This window comes from Schistocerca piceifrons, unplaced genomic scaffold, assembly GCF_021461385.2.
Source record: "Schistocerca piceifrons isolate TAMUIC-IGC-003096 unplaced genomic scaffold, iqSchPice1.1 HiC_scaffold_1684, whole genome shotgun sequence".
NCBI classification, from domain to species: Eukaryota; Metazoa; Arthropoda; class Insecta; order Orthoptera; family Acrididae; genus Schistocerca; species Schistocerca piceifrons.
In genome coordinates, this window is record NW_025727550.1 from 83,530 (window position 1) to 98,768 (window position 15,239).

At 53.3% G+C, this 15,239-nt stretch overlaps 44 non-coding genes across 44 annotated transcripts; 22 read left to right on the forward strand and 22 right to left on the reverse strand.

The window, feature by feature from the left end:
• Window positions 1-161: 161 nt before the first annotated feature.
• Trnam-cau lies at window positions 162-233 on the reverse strand. Its single transcript has one exon. It is a non-coding gene; the product is annotated as a tRNA-Met (tRNA).
• A 274-nt stretch (window positions 234-507) lies between these two features.
• On the reverse strand, window positions 508-580 carry Trnar-acg. Its single transcript has one exon. It is a non-coding gene; the product is annotated as a tRNA-Arg (tRNA).
• A 445-nt stretch (window positions 581-1,025) lies between these two features.
• Window positions 1,026-1,117, forward strand: Trnai-uau. Its single transcript is given in 2 exon segments — window positions 1,026-1,063; window positions 1,082-1,117. It is a non-coding gene; the product is annotated as a tRNA-Ile (tRNA).
• Window positions 1,118-1,229: 112 nt separating this feature from the next.
• Window positions 1,230-1,301, forward strand: Trnad-guc. Its single transcript has one exon. It is a non-coding gene; the product is annotated as a tRNA-Asp (tRNA).
• Window positions 1,302-1,534: 233 nt separating this feature from the next.
• Trnam-cau lies at window positions 1,535-1,606 on the reverse strand. The gene has a single exon. It is a non-coding gene; the product is annotated as a tRNA-Met (tRNA).
• A 274-nt stretch (window positions 1,607-1,880) lies between these two features.
• Trnar-acg lies at window positions 1,881-1,953 on the reverse strand. Its single transcript has one exon. It is a non-coding gene; the product is annotated as a tRNA-Arg (tRNA).
• Window positions 1,954-2,398: 445 nt separating this feature from the next.
• Window positions 2,399-2,490, forward strand: Trnai-uau. The gene is given in 2 exon segments: window positions 2,399-2,436; window positions 2,455-2,490. It is a non-coding gene; the product is annotated as a tRNA-Ile (tRNA).
• Window positions 2,491-2,602: 112 nt separating this feature from the next.
• On the forward strand, window positions 2,603-2,674 carry Trnad-guc. Its single transcript has one exon. It is a non-coding gene; the product is annotated as a tRNA-Asp (tRNA).
• Window positions 2,675-2,907: 233 nt separating this feature from the next.
• On the reverse strand, window positions 2,908-2,979 carry Trnam-cau. The gene has a single exon. It is a non-coding gene; the product is annotated as a tRNA-Met (tRNA).
• Window positions 2,980-3,253: 274 nt separating this feature from the next.
• On the reverse strand, window positions 3,254-3,326 carry Trnar-acg. Its single transcript has one exon. It is a non-coding gene; the product is annotated as a tRNA-Arg (tRNA).
• Window positions 3,327-3,771: 445 nt separating this feature from the next.
• Window positions 3,772-3,863, forward strand: Trnai-uau. Its single transcript is given in 2 exon segments — window positions 3,772-3,809; window positions 3,828-3,863. It is a non-coding gene; the product is annotated as a tRNA-Ile (tRNA).
• A 112-nt stretch (window positions 3,864-3,975) lies between these two features.
• Trnad-guc lies at window positions 3,976-4,047 on the forward strand. Its single transcript has one exon. It is a non-coding gene; the product is annotated as a tRNA-Asp (tRNA).
• Window positions 4,048-4,280: 233 nt separating this feature from the next.
• Trnam-cau lies at window positions 4,281-4,352 on the reverse strand. The gene has a single exon. It is a non-coding gene; the product is annotated as a tRNA-Met (tRNA).
• A 274-nt stretch (window positions 4,353-4,626) lies between these two features.
• On the reverse strand, window positions 4,627-4,699 carry Trnar-acg. The gene has a single exon. It is a non-coding gene; the product is annotated as a tRNA-Arg (tRNA).
• Window positions 4,700-5,144: 445 nt separating this feature from the next.
• Trnai-uau lies at window positions 5,145-5,236 on the forward strand. The gene is given in 2 exon segments: window positions 5,145-5,182; window positions 5,201-5,236. It is a non-coding gene; the product is annotated as a tRNA-Ile (tRNA).
• Window positions 5,237-5,348: 112 nt separating this feature from the next.
• Trnad-guc lies at window positions 5,349-5,420 on the forward strand. The gene has a single exon. It is a non-coding gene; the product is annotated as a tRNA-Asp (tRNA).
• A 233-nt stretch (window positions 5,421-5,653) lies between these two features.
• Window positions 5,654-5,725, reverse strand: Trnam-cau. The gene has a single exon. It is a non-coding gene; the product is annotated as a tRNA-Met (tRNA).
• Window positions 5,726-5,999: 274 nt separating this feature from the next.
• Trnar-acg lies at window positions 6,000-6,072 on the reverse strand. Its single transcript has one exon. It is a non-coding gene; the product is annotated as a tRNA-Arg (tRNA).
• Window positions 6,073-6,517: 445 nt separating this feature from the next.
• Trnai-uau lies at window positions 6,518-6,609 on the forward strand. The gene is given in 2 exon segments: window positions 6,518-6,555; window positions 6,574-6,609. It is a non-coding gene; the product is annotated as a tRNA-Ile (tRNA).
• A 112-nt stretch (window positions 6,610-6,721) lies between these two features.
• Trnad-guc lies at window positions 6,722-6,793 on the forward strand. The gene has a single exon. It is a non-coding gene; the product is annotated as a tRNA-Asp (tRNA).
• A 233-nt stretch (window positions 6,794-7,026) lies between these two features.
• On the reverse strand, window positions 7,027-7,098 carry Trnam-cau. The gene has a single exon. It is a non-coding gene; the product is annotated as a tRNA-Met (tRNA).
• Window positions 7,099-7,372: 274 nt separating this feature from the next.
• Window positions 7,373-7,445, reverse strand: Trnar-acg. Its single transcript has one exon. It is a non-coding gene; the product is annotated as a tRNA-Arg (tRNA).
• Window positions 7,446-7,890: 445 nt separating this feature from the next.
• Window positions 7,891-7,982, forward strand: Trnai-uau. The gene is given in 2 exon segments: window positions 7,891-7,928; window positions 7,947-7,982. It is a non-coding gene; the product is annotated as a tRNA-Ile (tRNA).
• Window positions 7,983-8,094: 112 nt separating this feature from the next.
• Window positions 8,095-8,166, forward strand: Trnad-guc. The gene has a single exon. It is a non-coding gene; the product is annotated as a tRNA-Asp (tRNA).
• Window positions 8,167-8,399: 233 nt separating this feature from the next.
• Window positions 8,400-8,471, reverse strand: Trnam-cau. The gene has a single exon. It is a non-coding gene; the product is annotated as a tRNA-Met (tRNA).
• Window positions 8,472-8,745: 274 nt separating this feature from the next.
• On the reverse strand, window positions 8,746-8,818 carry Trnar-acg. Its single transcript has one exon. It is a non-coding gene; the product is annotated as a tRNA-Arg (tRNA).
• A 445-nt stretch (window positions 8,819-9,263) lies between these two features.
• Window positions 9,264-9,355, forward strand: Trnai-uau. Its single transcript is given in 2 exon segments — window positions 9,264-9,301; window positions 9,320-9,355. It is a non-coding gene; the product is annotated as a tRNA-Ile (tRNA).
• A 112-nt stretch (window positions 9,356-9,467) lies between these two features.
• Trnad-guc lies at window positions 9,468-9,539 on the forward strand. The gene has a single exon. It is a non-coding gene; the product is annotated as a tRNA-Asp (tRNA).
• A 233-nt stretch (window positions 9,540-9,772) lies between these two features.
• Window positions 9,773-9,844, reverse strand: Trnam-cau. Its single transcript has one exon. It is a non-coding gene; the product is annotated as a tRNA-Met (tRNA).
• A 274-nt stretch (window positions 9,845-10,118) lies between these two features.
• Window positions 10,119-10,191, reverse strand: Trnar-acg. Its single transcript has one exon. It is a non-coding gene; the product is annotated as a tRNA-Arg (tRNA).
• A 445-nt stretch (window positions 10,192-10,636) lies between these two features.
• Window positions 10,637-10,728, forward strand: Trnai-uau. Its single transcript is given in 2 exon segments — window positions 10,637-10,674; window positions 10,693-10,728. It is a non-coding gene; the product is annotated as a tRNA-Ile (tRNA).
• Window positions 10,729-10,840: 112 nt separating this feature from the next.
• Trnad-guc lies at window positions 10,841-10,912 on the forward strand. The gene has a single exon. It is a non-coding gene; the product is annotated as a tRNA-Asp (tRNA).
• Window positions 10,913-11,145: 233 nt separating this feature from the next.
• On the reverse strand, window positions 11,146-11,217 carry Trnam-cau. The gene has a single exon. It is a non-coding gene; the product is annotated as a tRNA-Met (tRNA).
• Window positions 11,218-11,491: 274 nt separating this feature from the next.
• Trnar-acg lies at window positions 11,492-11,564 on the reverse strand. The gene has a single exon. It is a non-coding gene; the product is annotated as a tRNA-Arg (tRNA).
• A 445-nt stretch (window positions 11,565-12,009) lies between these two features.
• Window positions 12,010-12,101, forward strand: Trnai-uau. The gene is given in 2 exon segments: window positions 12,010-12,047; window positions 12,066-12,101. It is a non-coding gene; the product is annotated as a tRNA-Ile (tRNA).
• A 112-nt stretch (window positions 12,102-12,213) lies between these two features.
• Window positions 12,214-12,285, forward strand: Trnad-guc. Its single transcript has one exon. It is a non-coding gene; the product is annotated as a tRNA-Asp (tRNA).
• A 233-nt stretch (window positions 12,286-12,518) lies between these two features.
• Window positions 12,519-12,590, reverse strand: Trnam-cau. The gene has a single exon. It is a non-coding gene; the product is annotated as a tRNA-Met (tRNA).
• A 274-nt stretch (window positions 12,591-12,864) lies between these two features.
• Window positions 12,865-12,937, reverse strand: Trnar-acg. Its single transcript has one exon. It is a non-coding gene; the product is annotated as a tRNA-Arg (tRNA).
• A 445-nt stretch (window positions 12,938-13,382) lies between these two features.
• Trnai-uau lies at window positions 13,383-13,474 on the forward strand. Its single transcript is given in 2 exon segments — window positions 13,383-13,420; window positions 13,439-13,474. It is a non-coding gene; the product is annotated as a tRNA-Ile (tRNA).
• Window positions 13,475-13,586: 112 nt separating this feature from the next.
• Trnad-guc lies at window positions 13,587-13,658 on the forward strand. The gene has a single exon. It is a non-coding gene; the product is annotated as a tRNA-Asp (tRNA).
• Window positions 13,659-13,891: 233 nt separating this feature from the next.
• On the reverse strand, window positions 13,892-13,963 carry Trnam-cau. Its single transcript has one exon. It is a non-coding gene; the product is annotated as a tRNA-Met (tRNA).
• Window positions 13,964-14,237: 274 nt separating this feature from the next.
• Window positions 14,238-14,310, reverse strand: Trnar-acg. The gene has a single exon. It is a non-coding gene; the product is annotated as a tRNA-Arg (tRNA).
• Window positions 14,311-14,755: 445 nt separating this feature from the next.
• Trnai-uau lies at window positions 14,756-14,847 on the forward strand. The gene is given in 2 exon segments: window positions 14,756-14,793; window positions 14,812-14,847. It is a non-coding gene; the product is annotated as a tRNA-Ile (tRNA).
• Window positions 14,848-14,959: 112 nt separating this feature from the next.
• Window positions 14,960-15,031, forward strand: Trnad-guc. Its single transcript has one exon. It is a non-coding gene; the product is annotated as a tRNA-Asp (tRNA).
• Window positions 15,032-15,239: the final 208 nt, after the last annotated feature.

The window sequence follows — 15,239 nt, forward strand, 5'->3', positions numbered from 1 at the left end:
TTGCTAAAAAATCGTAAGAAAGTCTGCGTCTTAGGAAGTGTTTCTCGTATTCTGCACACGACGTCGTCGTTTCACAACTCACAGGGTTTGCTGTCGACGCTGAATCAGCGCACCCCAAGATTAATGATCGAGCTCGAAGCACCCAAGAAAAAGAATAATTTTAGCAGAGCGTGGTTTCGATCCACGGACCTCTGGGTTATGGGCCCAGCACGCTTCCACTGCGCCACTCTGCTGTGCGGAGAGAAGCGCGCTCTTCGGTGCGTGACATGGGACACTTGGAAAAGCGTTGTCTGCGTCGCCTACCGTTTAATTAACTGTGTAGCATCTCCCAGCTTGACTTGTCTCGACTTTGCTCGACTGACGCTACGCTGACGCTTGCACCAAGCGATATTTACCGCGATCGTCTCGAGATGCAGCTGCGAGATGCTCAGGATTAACATTGCACTCCACGAAGGTGGAGACATTCGAATGCACTGCCTAGCTACGCGCCCGCAACTAACAAAATGCCGACCCTGCCAGGATTCGAACCTGGAATCTTCCGATCCGTAGTCAGACGCGTTATCCGTTGCGCCACAGGGCCACCGTTCGCGTTTTCTGCTACGAGGCGGGTGCACATCGCAAAGCAACGTGTTCTCCGTGGCTCGGCAATTGCATGCCATCCACTGACAACGTCGGCGCGGCCACTCTGGTCTTCCGCACTCTGCAGGGAGCTGCCACCAAGGAAGGCATCTCTCCTCCAGCTGCTCGGCCACGGAGCGCCTGCACAGCTTAGAGCTTGCCACACATCTGCCGTCGCTGTTGGACAGGTAGCGGAATGCCAGGCGCCCGTTTTTTTGCATTTTTTCGGTGATGACAAGCGGTTGACATGCTTGTAAGTGTAGCATATAAAACAAGAATCGTGTGAAGCATTCGTAGACAGGTGCTAAAGTCGTAGTATGGCCGCAGGTGACGGTCGTATGACGGGTCTGTAGCCACAACAGGTTGGCATCAAAGTGAATACCGCTAACTGTAAGCACTCTGCTGTAGCCCCAGTGGCGCAATTGGTTAGCGCACGGTACTTATAAGGCAGTAGCCGTGAGCAATGCCGGGGTTGTGAGTTCGAGCCTCACCTGGGGCATACTTTTATTTCGTAGCAGCTGACTATGGAAGCATCGGGACGCTAGATTTGAGATGTATCACGTACCTGAGAGACCATAAATGTGCGTGCACTGCAGTCAACGACCGCGTGTTCCTCGGTAGTATAGTGGTTAGTACCCCCGCCTGTCACGCGGGACACCGGGGTTCGATTCCCCGCCGGGGAGATGCGATTTTTATATCGCGAAGGTTGCACGTGTGGCCCGAAAAAGCATTACCGTTGTGATCAAGGAATGTAATTGCTAAAAAATCGTAAGAAAGTCTGCGTCTTAGGAAGTGTTTCTCGTATTCTGCACACGACGTCGTCGTTTCACAACTCACAGGGTTTGCTGTCGACGCTGAATCAGCGCACCCCAAGATTAATGATCGAGCTCGAAGCACCCAAGAAAAAGAATAATTTTAGCAGAGCGTGGTTTCGATCCACGGACCTCTGGGTTATGGGCCCAGCACGCTTCCACTGCGCCACTCTGCTGTGCGGAGAGAAGCGCGCTCTTCGGTGCGTGACATGGGACACTTGGAAAAGCGTTGTCTGCGTCGCCTACCGTTTAATTAACTGTGTAGCATCTCCCAGCTTGACTTGTCTCGACTTTGCTCGACTGACGCTACGCTGACGCTTGCACCAAGCGATATTTACCGCGATCGTCTCGAGATGCAGCTGCGAGATGCTCAGGATTAACATTGCACTCCACGAAGGTGGAGACATTCGAATGCACTGCCTAGCTACGCGCCCGCAACTAACAAAATGCCGACCCTGCCAGGATTCGAACCTGGAATCTTCTGATCCGTAGTCAGACGCGTTATCCGTTGCGCCACAGGGCCACCGTTCGCGTTTTCTGCTACGAGGCGGGTGCACATCGCAAAGCAACGTGTTCTCCGTGGCTCGGCAATTGCATGCCATCCACTGACAACGTCGGCGCGGCCACTCTGGTCTTCCGCACTCTGCAGGGAGCTGCCACCAAGGAAGGCATCTCTCCTCCAGCTGCTCGGCCACGGAGCGCCTGCACAGCTTAGAGCTTGCCACACATCTGCCGTCGCTGTTGGACAGGTAGCGGAATGCCAGGCGCCCGTTTTTTTGCATTTTTTCGGTGATGACAAGCGGTTGACATGCTTGTAAGTGTAGCATATAAAACAAGAATCGTGTGAAGCATTCGTAGACAGGTGCTAAAGTCGTAGTATGGCCGCAGGTGACGGTCGTATGACGGGTCTGTAGCCACAACAGGTTGGCATCAAAGTGAATACCGCTAACTGTAAGCACTCTGCTGTAGCCCCAGTGGCGCAATTGGTTAGCGCACGGTACTTATAAGGCAGTAGCCGTGAGCAATGCCGGGGTTGTGAGTTCGAGCCTCACCTGGGGCATACTTTTATTTCGTAGCAGCTGACTATGGAAGCATCGGGACGCTAGATTTGAGATGTATCACGTACCTGAGAGACCATAAATGTGCGTGCACTGCAGTCAACGACCGCGTGTTCCTCGGTAGTATAGTGGTTAGTACCCCCGCCTGTCACGCGGGACACCGGGGTTCGATTCCCCGCCGGGGAGATGCGATTTTTATATCGCGAAGGTTGCACGTGTGGCCCGAAAAAGCATTACCGTTGTGATCAAGGAATGTAATTGCTAAAAAATCGTAAGAAAGTCTGCGTCTTAGGAAGTGTTTCTCGTATTCTGCACACGACGTCGTCGTTTCACAACTCACAGGGTTTGCTGTCGACGCTGAATCAGCGCACCCCAAGATTAATGATCGAGCTCGAAGCACCCAAGAAAAAGAATAATTTTAGCAGAGCGTGGTTTCGATCCACGGACCTCTGGGTTATGGGCCCAGCACGCTTCCACTGCGCCACTCTGCTGTGCGGAGAGAAGCGCGCTCTTCGGTGCGTGACATGGGACACTTGGAAAAGCGTTGTCTGCGTCGCCTACCGTTTAATTAACTGTGTAGCATCTCCCAGCTTGACTTGTCTCGACTTTGCTCGACTGACGCTACGCTGACGCTTGCACCAAGCGATATTTACCGCGATCGTCTCGAGATGCAGCTGCGAGATGCTCAGGATTAACATTGCACTCCACGAAGGTGGAGACATTCGAATGCACTGCCTAGCTACGCGCCCGCAACTAACAAAATGCCGACCCTGCCAGGATTCGAACCTGGAATCTTCTGATCCGTAGTCAGACGCGTTATCCGTTGCGCCACAGGGCCACCGTTCGCGTTTTCTGCTACGAGGCGGGTGCACATCGCAAAGCAACGTGTTCTCCGTGGCTCGGCAATTGCATGCCATCCACTGACAACGTCGGCGCGGCCACTCTGGTCTTCCGCACTCTGCAGGGAGCTGCCACCAAGGAAGGCATCTCTCCTCCAGCTGCTCGGCCACGGAGCGCCTGCACAGCTTAGAGCTTGCCACACATCTGCCGTCGCTGTTGGACAGGTAGCGGAATGCCAGGCGCCCGTTTTTTTGCATTTTTTCGGTGATGACAAGCGGTTGACATGCTTGTAAGTGTAGCATATAAAACAAGAATCGTGTGAAGCATTCGTAGACAGGTGCTAAAGTCGTAGTATGGCCGCAGGTGACGGTCGTATGACGGGTCTGTAGCCACAACAGGTTGGCATCAAAGTGAATACCGCTAACTGTAAGCACTCTGCTGTAGCCCCAGTGGCGCAATTGGTTAGCGCACGGTACTTATAAGGCAGTAGCCGTGAGCAATGCCGGGGTTGTGAGTTCGAACCTCACCTGGGGCATACTTTTATTTCGTAGCAGCTGACTATGGAAGCATCGGGACGCTAGATTTGAGATGTATCACGTACCTGAGAGACCATAAATGTGCGTGCACTGCAGTCAACGACCGCGTGTTCCTCGGTAGTATAGTGGTTAGTATCCCCGCCTGTCACGCGGGAGACCGGGGTTCGATTCCCCGCCGGGGAGATGCGATTTTTATATCGCGAAGGTTGCACGTGTGGCCCGAAAAAGCATTACCGTTGTGATCAAGGAATGTAATTGCTAAAAAATCGTAAGAAAGTCTGCGTCTTAGGAAGTGTTTCTCGTATTCTGCACACGACGTCGTCGTTTCACAACTCACAGGGTTTGCTGTCGACGCTGAATCAGCGCACCCCAAGATTAATGATCGAGCTCGAAGCACCCAAGAAAAAGAATAATTTTAGCAGAGCGTGGTTTCGATCCACGGACCTCTGGGTTATGGGCCCAGCACGCTTCCACTGCGCCACTCTGCTGTGCGGAGAGAAGCGCGCTCTTCGGTGCGTGACATGGGACACTTGGAAAAGCGTTGTCTGCGTCGCCTACCGTTTAATTAACTGTGTAGCATCTCCCAGCTTGACTTGTCTCGACTTTGCTCGACTGACGCTACGCTGACGCTTGCACCAAGCGATATTTACCGCGATCGTCTCGAGATGCAGCTGCGAGATGCTCAGGATTAACATTGCACTCCACGAAGGTGGAGACATTCGAATGCACTGCCTAGCTACGCGCCCGCAACTAACAAAATGCCGACCCTGCCAGGATTCGAACCTGGAATCTTCTGATCCGTAGTCAGACGCGTTATCCGTTGCGCCACAGGGCCACCGTTCGCGTTTTCTGCTACGAGGCGGGTGCACATCGCAAAGCAACGTGTTCTCCGTGGCTCGGCAATTGCATGCCATCCACTGACAACGTCGGCGCGGCCACTCTGGTCTTCCGCACTCTGCAGGGAGCTGCCACCAAGGAAGGCATCTCTCCTCCAGCTGCTCGGCCACGGAGCGCCTGCACAGCTTAGAGCTTGCCACACATCTGCCGTCGCTGTTGGACAGGTAGCGGAATGCCAGGCGCCCGTTTTTTTGCATTTTTTCGGTGATGACAAGCGGTTGACATGCTTGTAAGTGTAGCATATAAAACAAGAATCGTGTGAAGCATTCGTAGACAGGTGCTAAAGTCGTAGTATGGCCGCAGGTGACGGTCGTATGACGGGTCTGTAGCCACAACAGGTTGGCATCAAAGTGAATACCGCTAACTGTAAGCACTCTGCTGTAGCCCCAGTGGCGCAATTGGTTAGCGCACGGTACTTATAAGGCAGTAGCCGTGAGCAATGCCGGGGTTGTGAGTTCGAGCCTCACCTGGGGCATACTTTTATTTCGTAGCAGCTGACTATGGAAGCATCGGGACGCTAGATTTGAGATGTATCACGTACCTGAGAGACCATAAATGTGCGTGCACTGCAGTCAACGACCGCGTGTTCCTCGGTAGTATAGTGGTTAGTATCCCCGCCTGTCACGCGGGAGACCGGGGTTCGATTCCCCGCCGGGGAGATGCGATTTTTATATCGCGAAGGTTGCACGTGTGGCCCGAAAAAGCATTACCGTTGTGATCAAGGAATGTAATTGCTAAAAAATCGTAAGAAAGTCTGCGTCTTAGGAAGTGTTTCTCGTATTCTGCACACGACGTCGTCGTTTCACAACTCACAGGGTTTGCTGTCGACGCTGAATCAGCGCACCCCAAGATTAATGATCGAGCTCGAAGCACCCAAGAAAAAGAATAATTTTAGCAGAGCGTGGTTTCGATCCACGGACCTCTGGGTTATGGGCCCAGCACGCTTCCACTGCGCCACTCTGCTGTGCGGAGAGAAGCGCGCTCTTCGGTGCGTGACATGGGACACTTGGAAAAGCGTTGTCTGCGTCGCCTACCGTTTAATTAACTGTGTAGCATCTCCCAGCTTGACTTGTCTCGACTTTGCTCGACTGACGCTACGCTGACGCTTGCACCAAGCGATATTTACCGCGATCGTCTCGAGATGCAGCTGCGAGATGCTCAGGATTAACATTGCACTCCACGAAGGTGGAGACATTCGAATGCACTGCCTAGCTACGCGCCCGCAACTAACAAAATGCCGACCCTGCCAGGATTCGAACCTGGAATCTTCCGATCCGTAGTCAGACGCGTTATCCGTTGCGCCACAGGGCCACCGTTCGCGTTTTCTGCTACGAGGCGGGTGCACATCGCAAAGCAACGTGTTCTCCGTGGCTCGGCAATTGCATGCCATCCACTGACAACGTCGGCGCGGCCACTCTGGTCTTCCGCACTCTGCAGGGAGCTGCCACCAAGGAAGGCATCTCTCCTCCAGCTGCTCGGCCACGGAGCGCCTGCACAGCTTAGAGCTTGCCACACATCTGCCGTCGCTGTTGGACAGGTAGCGGAATGCCAGGCGCCCGTTTTTTTGCATTTTTTCGGTGATGACAAGCGGTTGACATGCTTGTAAGTGTAGCATATAAAACAAGAATCGTGTGAAGCATTCGTAGACAGGTGCTAAAGTCGTAGTATGGCCGCAGGTGACGGTCGTATGACGGGTCTGTAGCCACAACAGGTTGGCATCAAAGTGAATACCGCTAACTGTAAGCACTGTGCTGTAGCCCCAGTGGCGCAATTGGTTAGCGCACGGTACTTATAAGGCAGTAGCCGTGAGCAATGCCGGGGTTGTGAGTTCGAGCCTCACCTGGGGCATACTTTTATTTCGTAGCAGCTGACTATGGAAGCATCGGGACGCTAGATTTGAGATGTATCACGTACCTGAGAGACCATAAATGTGCGTGCACTGCAGTCAACGACCGCGTGTTCCTCGGTAGTATAGTGGTTAGTATCCCCGCCTGTCACGCGGGAGACCGGGGTTCGATTCCCCGCCGGGGAGATGCGATTTTTATATCGCGAAGGTTGCACGTGTGGCCCGAAAAAGCATTACCGTTGTGATCAAGGAATGTAATTGCTAAAAAATCGTAAGAAAGTCTGCGTCTTAGGAAGTGTTTCTCGTATTCTGCACACGACGTCGTCGTTTCACAACTCACAGGGTTTGCTGTCGACGCTGAATCAGCGCACCCCAAGATTAATGATCGAGCTCGAAGCACCCAAGAAAAAGAATAATTTTAGCAGAGCGTGGTTTCGATCCACGGACCTCTGGGTTATGGGCCCAGCACGCTTCCACTGCGCCACTCTGCTGTGCGGAGAGAAGCGCGCTCTTCGGTGCGTGACATGGGACACTTGGAAAAGCGTTGTCTGCGTCGCCTACCGTTTAATTAACTGTGTAGCATCTCCCAGCTTGACTTGTCTCGACTTTGCTCGACTGACGCTACGCTGACGCTTGCACCAAGCGATATTTACCGCGATCGTCTCGAGATGCAGCTGCGAGATGCTCAGGATTAACATTGCACTCCACGAAGGTGGAGACATTCGAATGCACTGCCTAGCTACGCGCCCGCAACTAACAAAATGCCGACCCTGCCAGGATTCGAACCTGGAATCTTCTGATCCGTAGTCAGACGCGTTATCCGTTGCGCCACAGGGCCACCGTTCGCGTTTTCTGCTACGAGGCGGGTGCACATCGCAAAGCAACGTGTTCTCCGTGGCTCGGCAATTGCATGCCATCCACTGACAACGTCGGCGCGGCCACTCTGGTCTTCCGCACTCTGCAGGGAGCTGCCACCAAGGAAGGCATCTCTCCTCCAGCTGCTCGGCCACGGAGCGCCTGCACAGCTTAGAGCTTGCCACACATCTGCCGTCGCTGTTGGACAGGTAGCGGAATGCCAGGCGCCCGTTTTTTTGCATTTTTTCGGTGATGACAAGCGGTTGACATGCTTGTAAGTGTAGCATATAAAACAAGAATCGTGTGAAGCATTCGTAGACAGGTGCTAAAGTCGTAGTATGGCCGCAGGTGACGGTCGTATGACGGGTCTGTAGCCACAACAGGTTGGCATCAAAGTGAATACCGCTAACTGTAAGCACTCTGCTGTAGCCCCAGTGGCGCAATTGGTTAGCGCACGGTACTTATAAGGCAGTAGCCGTGAGCAATGCCGGGGTTGTGAGTTCGAGCCTCACCTGGGGCATACTTTTATTTCGTAGCAGCTGACTATGGAAGCATCGGGACGCTAGATTTGAGATGTATCACGTACCTGAGAGACCATAAATGTGCGTGCACTGCAGTCAACGACCGCGTGTTCCTCGGTAGTATAGTGGTTAGTACCCCCGCCTGTCACGCGGGACACCGGGGTTCGATTCCCCGCCGGGGAGATGCGATTTTTATATCGCGAAGGTTGCACGTGTGGCCCGAAAAAGCATTACCGTTGTGATCAAGGAATGTAATTGCTAAAAAATCGTAAGAAAGTCTGCGTCTTAGGAAGTGTTTCTCGTATTCTGCACACGACGTCGTCGTTTCACAACTCACAGGGTTTGCTGTCGACGCTGAATCAGCGCACCCCAAGATTAATGATCGAGCTCGAAGCACCCAAGAAAAAGAATAATTTTAGCAGAGCGTGGTTTCGATCCACGGACCTCTGGGTTATGGGCCCAGCACGCTTCCACTGCGCCACTCTGCTGTGCGGAGAGAAGCGCGCTCTTCGGTGCGTGACATGGGACACTTGGAAAAGCGTTGTCTGCGTCGCCTACCGTTTAATTAACTGTGTAGCATCTCCCAGCTTGACTTGTCTCGACTTTGCTCGACTGACGCTACGCTGACGCTTGCACCAAGCGATATTTACCGCGATCGTCTCGAGATGCAGCTGCGAGATGCTCAGGATTAACATTGCACTCCACGAAGGTGGAGACATTCGAATGCACTGCCTAGCTACGCGCCCGCAACTAACAAAATGCCGACCCTGCCAGGATTCGAACCTGGAATCTTCTGATCCGTAGTCAGACGCGTTATCCGTTGCGCCACAGGGCCACCGTTCGCGTTTTCTGCTACGAGGCGGGTGCACATCGCAAAGCAACGTGTTCTCCGTGGCTCGGCAATTGCATGCCATCCACTGACAACGTCGGCGCGGCCACTCTGGTCTTCCGCACTCTGCAGGGAGCTGCCACCAAGGAAGGCATCTCTCCTCCAGCTGCTCGGCCACGGAGCGCCTGCACAGCTTAGAGCTTGCCACACATCTGCCGTCGCTGTTGGACAGGTAGCGGAATGCCAGGCGCCCGTTTTTTTGCATTTTTTCGGTGATGACAAGCGGTTGACATGCTTGTAAGTGTAGCATATAAAACAAGAATCGTGTGAAGCATTCGTAGACAGGTGCTAAAGTCGTAGTATGGCCGCAGGTGACGGTCGTATGACGGGTCTGTAGCCACAACAGGTTGGCATCAAAGTGAATACCGCTAACTGTAAGCACTCTGCTGTAGCCCCAGTGGCGCAATTGGTTAGCGCACGGTACTTATAAGGCAGTAGCCGTGAGCAATGCCGGGGTTGTGAGTTCGAGCCTCACCTGGGGCATACTTTTATTTCGTAGCAGCTGACTATGGAAGCATCGGGACGCTAGATTTGAGATGTATCACGTACCTGAGAGACCATAAATGTGCGTGCACTGCAGTCAACGACCGCGTGTTCCTCGGTAGTATAGTGGTTAGTATCCCCGCCTGTCACGCGGGAGACCGGGGTTCGATTCCCCGCCGGGGAGATGCGATTTTTATATCGCGAAGGTTGCACGTGTGGCCCGAAAAAGCATTACCGTTGTGATCAAGGAATGTAATTGCTAAAAAATCGTAAGAAAGTCTGCGTCTTAGGAAGTGTTTCTCGTATTCTGCACACGACGTCGTCGTTTCACAACTCACAGGGTTTGCTGTCGACGCTGAATCAGCGCACCCCAAGATTAATGATCGAGCTCGAAGCACCCAAGAAAAAGAATAATTTTAGCAGAGCGTGGTTTCGATCCACGGACCTCTGGGTTATGGGCCCAGCACGCTTCCACTGCGCCACTCTGCTGTGCGGAGAGAAGCGCGCTCTTCGGTGCGTGACATGGGACACTTGGAAAAGCGTTGTCTGCGTCGCCTACCGTTTAATTAACTGTGTAGCATCTCCCAGCTTGACTTGTCTCGACTTTGCTCGACTGACGCTACGCTGACGCTTGCACCAAGCGATATTTACCGCGATCGTCTCGAGATGCAGCTGCGAGATGCTCAGGATTAACATTGCACTCCACGAAGGTGGAGACATTCGAATGCACTGCCTAGCTACGCGCCCGCAACTAACAAAATGCCGACCCTGCCAGGATTCGAACCTGGAATCTTCCGATCCGTAGTCAGACGCGTTATCCGTTGCGCCACAGGGCCACCGTTCGCGTTTTCTGCTACGAGGCGGGTGCACATCGCAAAGCAACGTGTTCTCCGTGGCTCGGCAATTGCATGCCATCCACTGACAACGTCGGCGCGGCCACTCTGGTCTTCCGCACTCTGCAGGGAGCTGCCACCAAGGAAGGCATCTCTCCTCCAGCTGCTCGGCCACGGAGCGCCTGCACAGCTTAGAGCTTGCCACACATCTGCCGTCGCTGTTGGACAGGTAGCGGAATGCCAGGCGCCCGTTTTTTTGCATTTTTTCGGTGATGACAAGCGGTTGACATGCTTGTAAGTGTAGCATATAAAACAAGAATCGTGTGAAGCATTCGTAGACAGGTGCTAAAGTCGTAGTATGGCCGCAGGTGACGGTCGTATGACGGGTCTGTAGCCACAACAGGTTGGCATCAAAGTGAATACCGCTAACTGTAAGCACTGTGCTGTAGCCCCAGTGGCGCAATTGGTTAGCGCACGGTACTTATAAGGCAGTAGCCGTGAGCAATGCCGGGGTTGTGAGTTCGAGCCTCACCTGGGGCATACTTTTATTTCGTAGCAGCTGACTATGGAAGCATCGGGACGCTAGATTTGAGATGTATCACGTACCTGAGAGACCATAAATGTGCGTGCACTGCAGTCAACGACCGCGTGTTCCTCGGTAGTATAGTGGTTAGTATCCCCGCCTGTCACGCGGGAGACCGGGGTTCGATTCCCCGCCGGGGAGATGCGATTTTTATATCGCGAAGGTTGCACGTGTGGCCCGAAAAAGCATTACCGTTGTGATCAAGGAATGTAATTGCTAAAAAATCGTAAGAAAGTCTGCGTCTTAGGAAGTGTTTCTCGTATTCTGCACACGACGTCGTCGTTTCACAACTCACAGGGTTTGCTGTCGACGCTGAATCAGCGCACCCCAAGATTAATGATCGAGCTCGAAGCACCCAAGAAAAAGAATAATTTTAGCAGAGCGTGGTTTCGATCCACGGACCTCTGGGTTATGGGCCCAGCACGCTTCCACTGCGCCACTCTGCTGTGCGGAGAGAAGCGCGCTCTTCGGTGCGTGACATGGGACACTTGGAAAAGCGTTGTCTGCGTCGCCTACCGTTTAATTAACTGTGTAGCATCTCCCAGCTTGACTTGTCTCGACTTTGCTCGACTGACGCTACGCTGACGCTTGCACCAAGCGATATTTACCGCGATCGTCTCGAGATGCAGCTGCGAGATGCTCAGGATTAACATTGCACTCCACGAAGGTGGAGACATTCGAATGCACTGCCTAGCTACGCGCCCGCAACTAACAAAATGCCGACCCTGCCAGGATTCGAACCTGGAATCTTCTGATCCGTAGTCAGACGCGTTATCCGTTGCGCCACAGGGCCACCGTTCGCGTTTTCTGCTACGAGGCGGGTGCACATCGCAAAGCAACGTGTTCTCCGTGGCTCGGCAATTGCATGCCATCCACTGACAACGTCGGCGCGGCCACTCTGGTCTTCCGCACTCTGCAGGGAGCTGCCACCAAGGAAGGCATCTCTCCTCCAGCTGCTCGGCCACGGAGCGCCTGCACAGCTTAGAGCTTGCCACACATCTGCCGTCGCTGTTGGACAGGTAGCGGAATGCCAGGCGCCCGTTTTTTTGCATTTTTTCGGTGATGACAAGCGGTTGACATGCTTGTAAGTGTAGCATATAAAACAAGAATCGTGTGAAGCATTCGTAGACAGGTGCTAAAGTCGTAGTATGGCCGCAGGTGACGGTCGTATGACGGGTCTGTAGCCACAACAGGTTGGCATCAAAGTGAATACCGCTAACTGTAAGCACTCTGCTGTAGCCCCAGTGGCGCAATTGGTTAGCGCACGGTACTTATAAGGCAGTAGCCGTGAGCAATGCCGGGGTTGTGAGTTCGAGCCTCACCTGGGGCATACTTTTATTTCGTAGCAGCTGACTATGGAAGCATCGGGACGCTAGATTTGAGATGTATCACGTACCTGAGAGACCATAAATGTGCGTGCACTGCAGTCAACGACCGCGTGTTCCTCGGTAGTATAGTGGTTAGTACCCCCGCCTGTCACGCGGGACACCGGGGTTCGATTCCCCGCCGGGGAGATGCGATTTTTATATCGCGAAGGTTGCACGTGTGGCCCGAAAAAGCATTACCGTTGTGATCAAGGAATGTAATTGCTAAAAAATCGTAAGAAAGTCTGCGTCTTAGGAAGTGTTTCTCGTATTCTGCACACGACGTCGTCGTTTCACAACTCACAGGGTTTGCTGTCGACGCTGAATCAGCGCACCCCAAGATTAATGATCGAGCTCGAAGCACCCAAGAAAAAGAATAATTTTAGCAGAGCGTGGTTTCGATCCACGGACCTCTGGGTTATGGGCCCAGCACGCTTCCACTGCGCCACTCTGCTGTGCGGAGAGAAGCGCGCTCTTCGGTGCGTGACATGGGACACTTGGAAAAGCGTTGTCTGCGTCGCCTACCGTTTAATTAACTGTGTAGCATCTCCCAGCTTGACTTGTCTCGACTTTGCTCGACTGACGCTACGCTGACGCTTGCACCAAGCGATATTTACCGCGATCGTCTCGAGATGCAGCTGCGAGATGCTCAGGATTAACATTGCACTCCACGAAGGTGGAGACATTCGAATGCACTGCCTAGCTACGCGCCCGCAACTAACAAAATGCCGACCCTGCCAGGATTCGAACCTGGAATCTTCTGATCCGTAGTCAGACGCGTTATCCGTTGCGCCACAGGGCCACCGTTCGCGTTTTCTGCTACGAGGCGGGTGCACATCGCAAAGCAACGTGTTCTCCGTGGCTCGGCAATTGCATGCCATCCACTGACAACGTCGGCGCGGCCACTCTGGTCTTCCGCACTCTGCAGGGAGCTGCCACCAAGGAAGGCATCTCTCCTCCAGCTGCTCGGCCACGGAGCGCCTGCACAGCTTAGAGCTTGCCACACATCTGCCGTCGCTGTTGGACAGGTAGCGGAATGCCAGGCGCCCGTTTTTTTGCATTTTTTCGGTGATGACAAGCGGTTGACATGCTTGTAAGTGTAGCATATAAAACAAGAATCGTGTGAAGCATTCGTAGACAGGTGCTAAAGTCGTAGTATGGCCGCAGGTGACGGTCGTATGACGGGTCTGTAGCCACAACAGGTTGGCATCAAAGTGAATACCGCTAACTGTAAGCACTCTGCTGTAGCCCCAGTGGCGCAATTGGTTAGCGCACGGTACTTATAAGGCAGTAGCCGTGAGCAATGCCGGGGTTGTGAGTTCGAGCCTCACCTGGGGCATACTTTTATTTCGTAGCAGCTGACTATGGAAGCATCGGGACGCTAGATTTGAGATGTATCACGTACCTGAGAGACCATAAATGTGCGTGCACTGCAGTCAACGACCGCGTGTTCCTCGGTAGTATAGTGGTTAGTACCCCCGCCTGTCACGCGGGACACCGGGGTTCGATTCCCCGCCGGGGAGATGCGATTTTTATATCGCGAAGGTTGCACGTGTGGCCCGAAAAAGCATTACCGTTGTGATCAAGGAATGTAATTGCTAAAAAATCGTAAGAAAGTCTGCGTCTTAGGAAGTGTTTCTCGTATTCTGCACACGACGTCGTCGTTTCACAACTCACAGGGTTTGCTGTCGACGCTGAATCAGCGCACCCCAAGATTAATGATCGAGCTCGAAGCACCCAAGAAAAAGAATAATTTTAGCAGAGCGTGGTTTCGATCCACGGACCTCTGGGTTATGGGCCCAGCACGCTTCCACTGCGCCACTCTGCTGTGCGGAGAGAAGCGCGCTCTTCGGTGCGTGACATGGGACACTTGGAAAAGCGTTGTCTGCGTCGCCTACCGTTTAATTAACTGTGTAGCATCTCCCAGCTTGACTTGTCTCGACTTTGCTCGACTGACGCTACGCTGACGCTTGCACCAAGCGATATTTACCGCGATCGTCTCGAGATGCAGCTGCGAGATGCTCAGGATTAACATTGCACTCCACGAAGGTGGAGACATTCGAATGCACTGCCTAGCTACGCGCCCGCAACTAACAAAATGCCGACCCTGCCAGGATTCGAACCTGGAATCTTCCGATCCGTAGTCAGACGCGTTATCCGTTGCGCCACAGGGCCACCGTTCGCGTTTTCTGCTACGAGGCGGGTGCACATCGCAAAGCAACGTGTTCTCCGTGGCTCGGCAATTGCATGCCATCCACTGACAACGTCGGCGCGGCCACTCTGGTCTTCCGCACTCTGCAGGGAGCTGCCACCAAGGAAGGCATCTCTCCTCCAGCTGCTCGGCCACGGAGCGCCTGCACAGCTTAGAGCTTGCCACACATCTGCCGTCGCTGTTGGACAGGTAGCGGAATGCCAGGCGCCCGTTTTTTTGCATTTTTTCGGTGATGACAAGCGGTTGACATGCTTGTAAGTGTAGCATATAAAACAAGAATCGTGTGAAGCATTCGTAGACAGGTGCTAAAGTCGTAGTATGGCCGCAGGTGACGGTCGTATGACGGGTCTGTAGCCACAACAGGTTGGCATCAAAGTGAATACCGCTAACTGTAAGCACTCTGCTGTAGCCCCAGTGGCGCAATTGGTTAGCGCACGGTACTTATAAGGCAGTAGCCGTGAGCAATGCCGGGGTTGTGAGTTCGAGCCTCACCTGGGGCATACTTTTATTTCGTAGCAGCTGACTATGGAAGCATCGGGACGCTAGATTTGAGATGTATCACGTACCTGAGAGACCATAAATGTGCGTGCACTGCAGTCAACGACCGCGTGTTCCTCGGTAGTATAGTGGTTAGTACCCCCGCCTGTCACGCGGGACACCGGTGTTCGATTCCCCGCCGGGGAGATGCGATTTTTATATCGCGAAGGTTGCACGTGTGGCCCGAAAAAGCATTACCGTTGTGATCAAGGAATGTAATTGCTAAAAAATCGTAAGAAAGTCTGCGTCTTAGGAAGTGTTTCTCGTATTCTGCACACGACGTCGTCGTTTCACAACTCACAGGGTTTGCTGTCGACGCTGAATCAGCGCACCCCAAGATTAATGATCGAGCTCG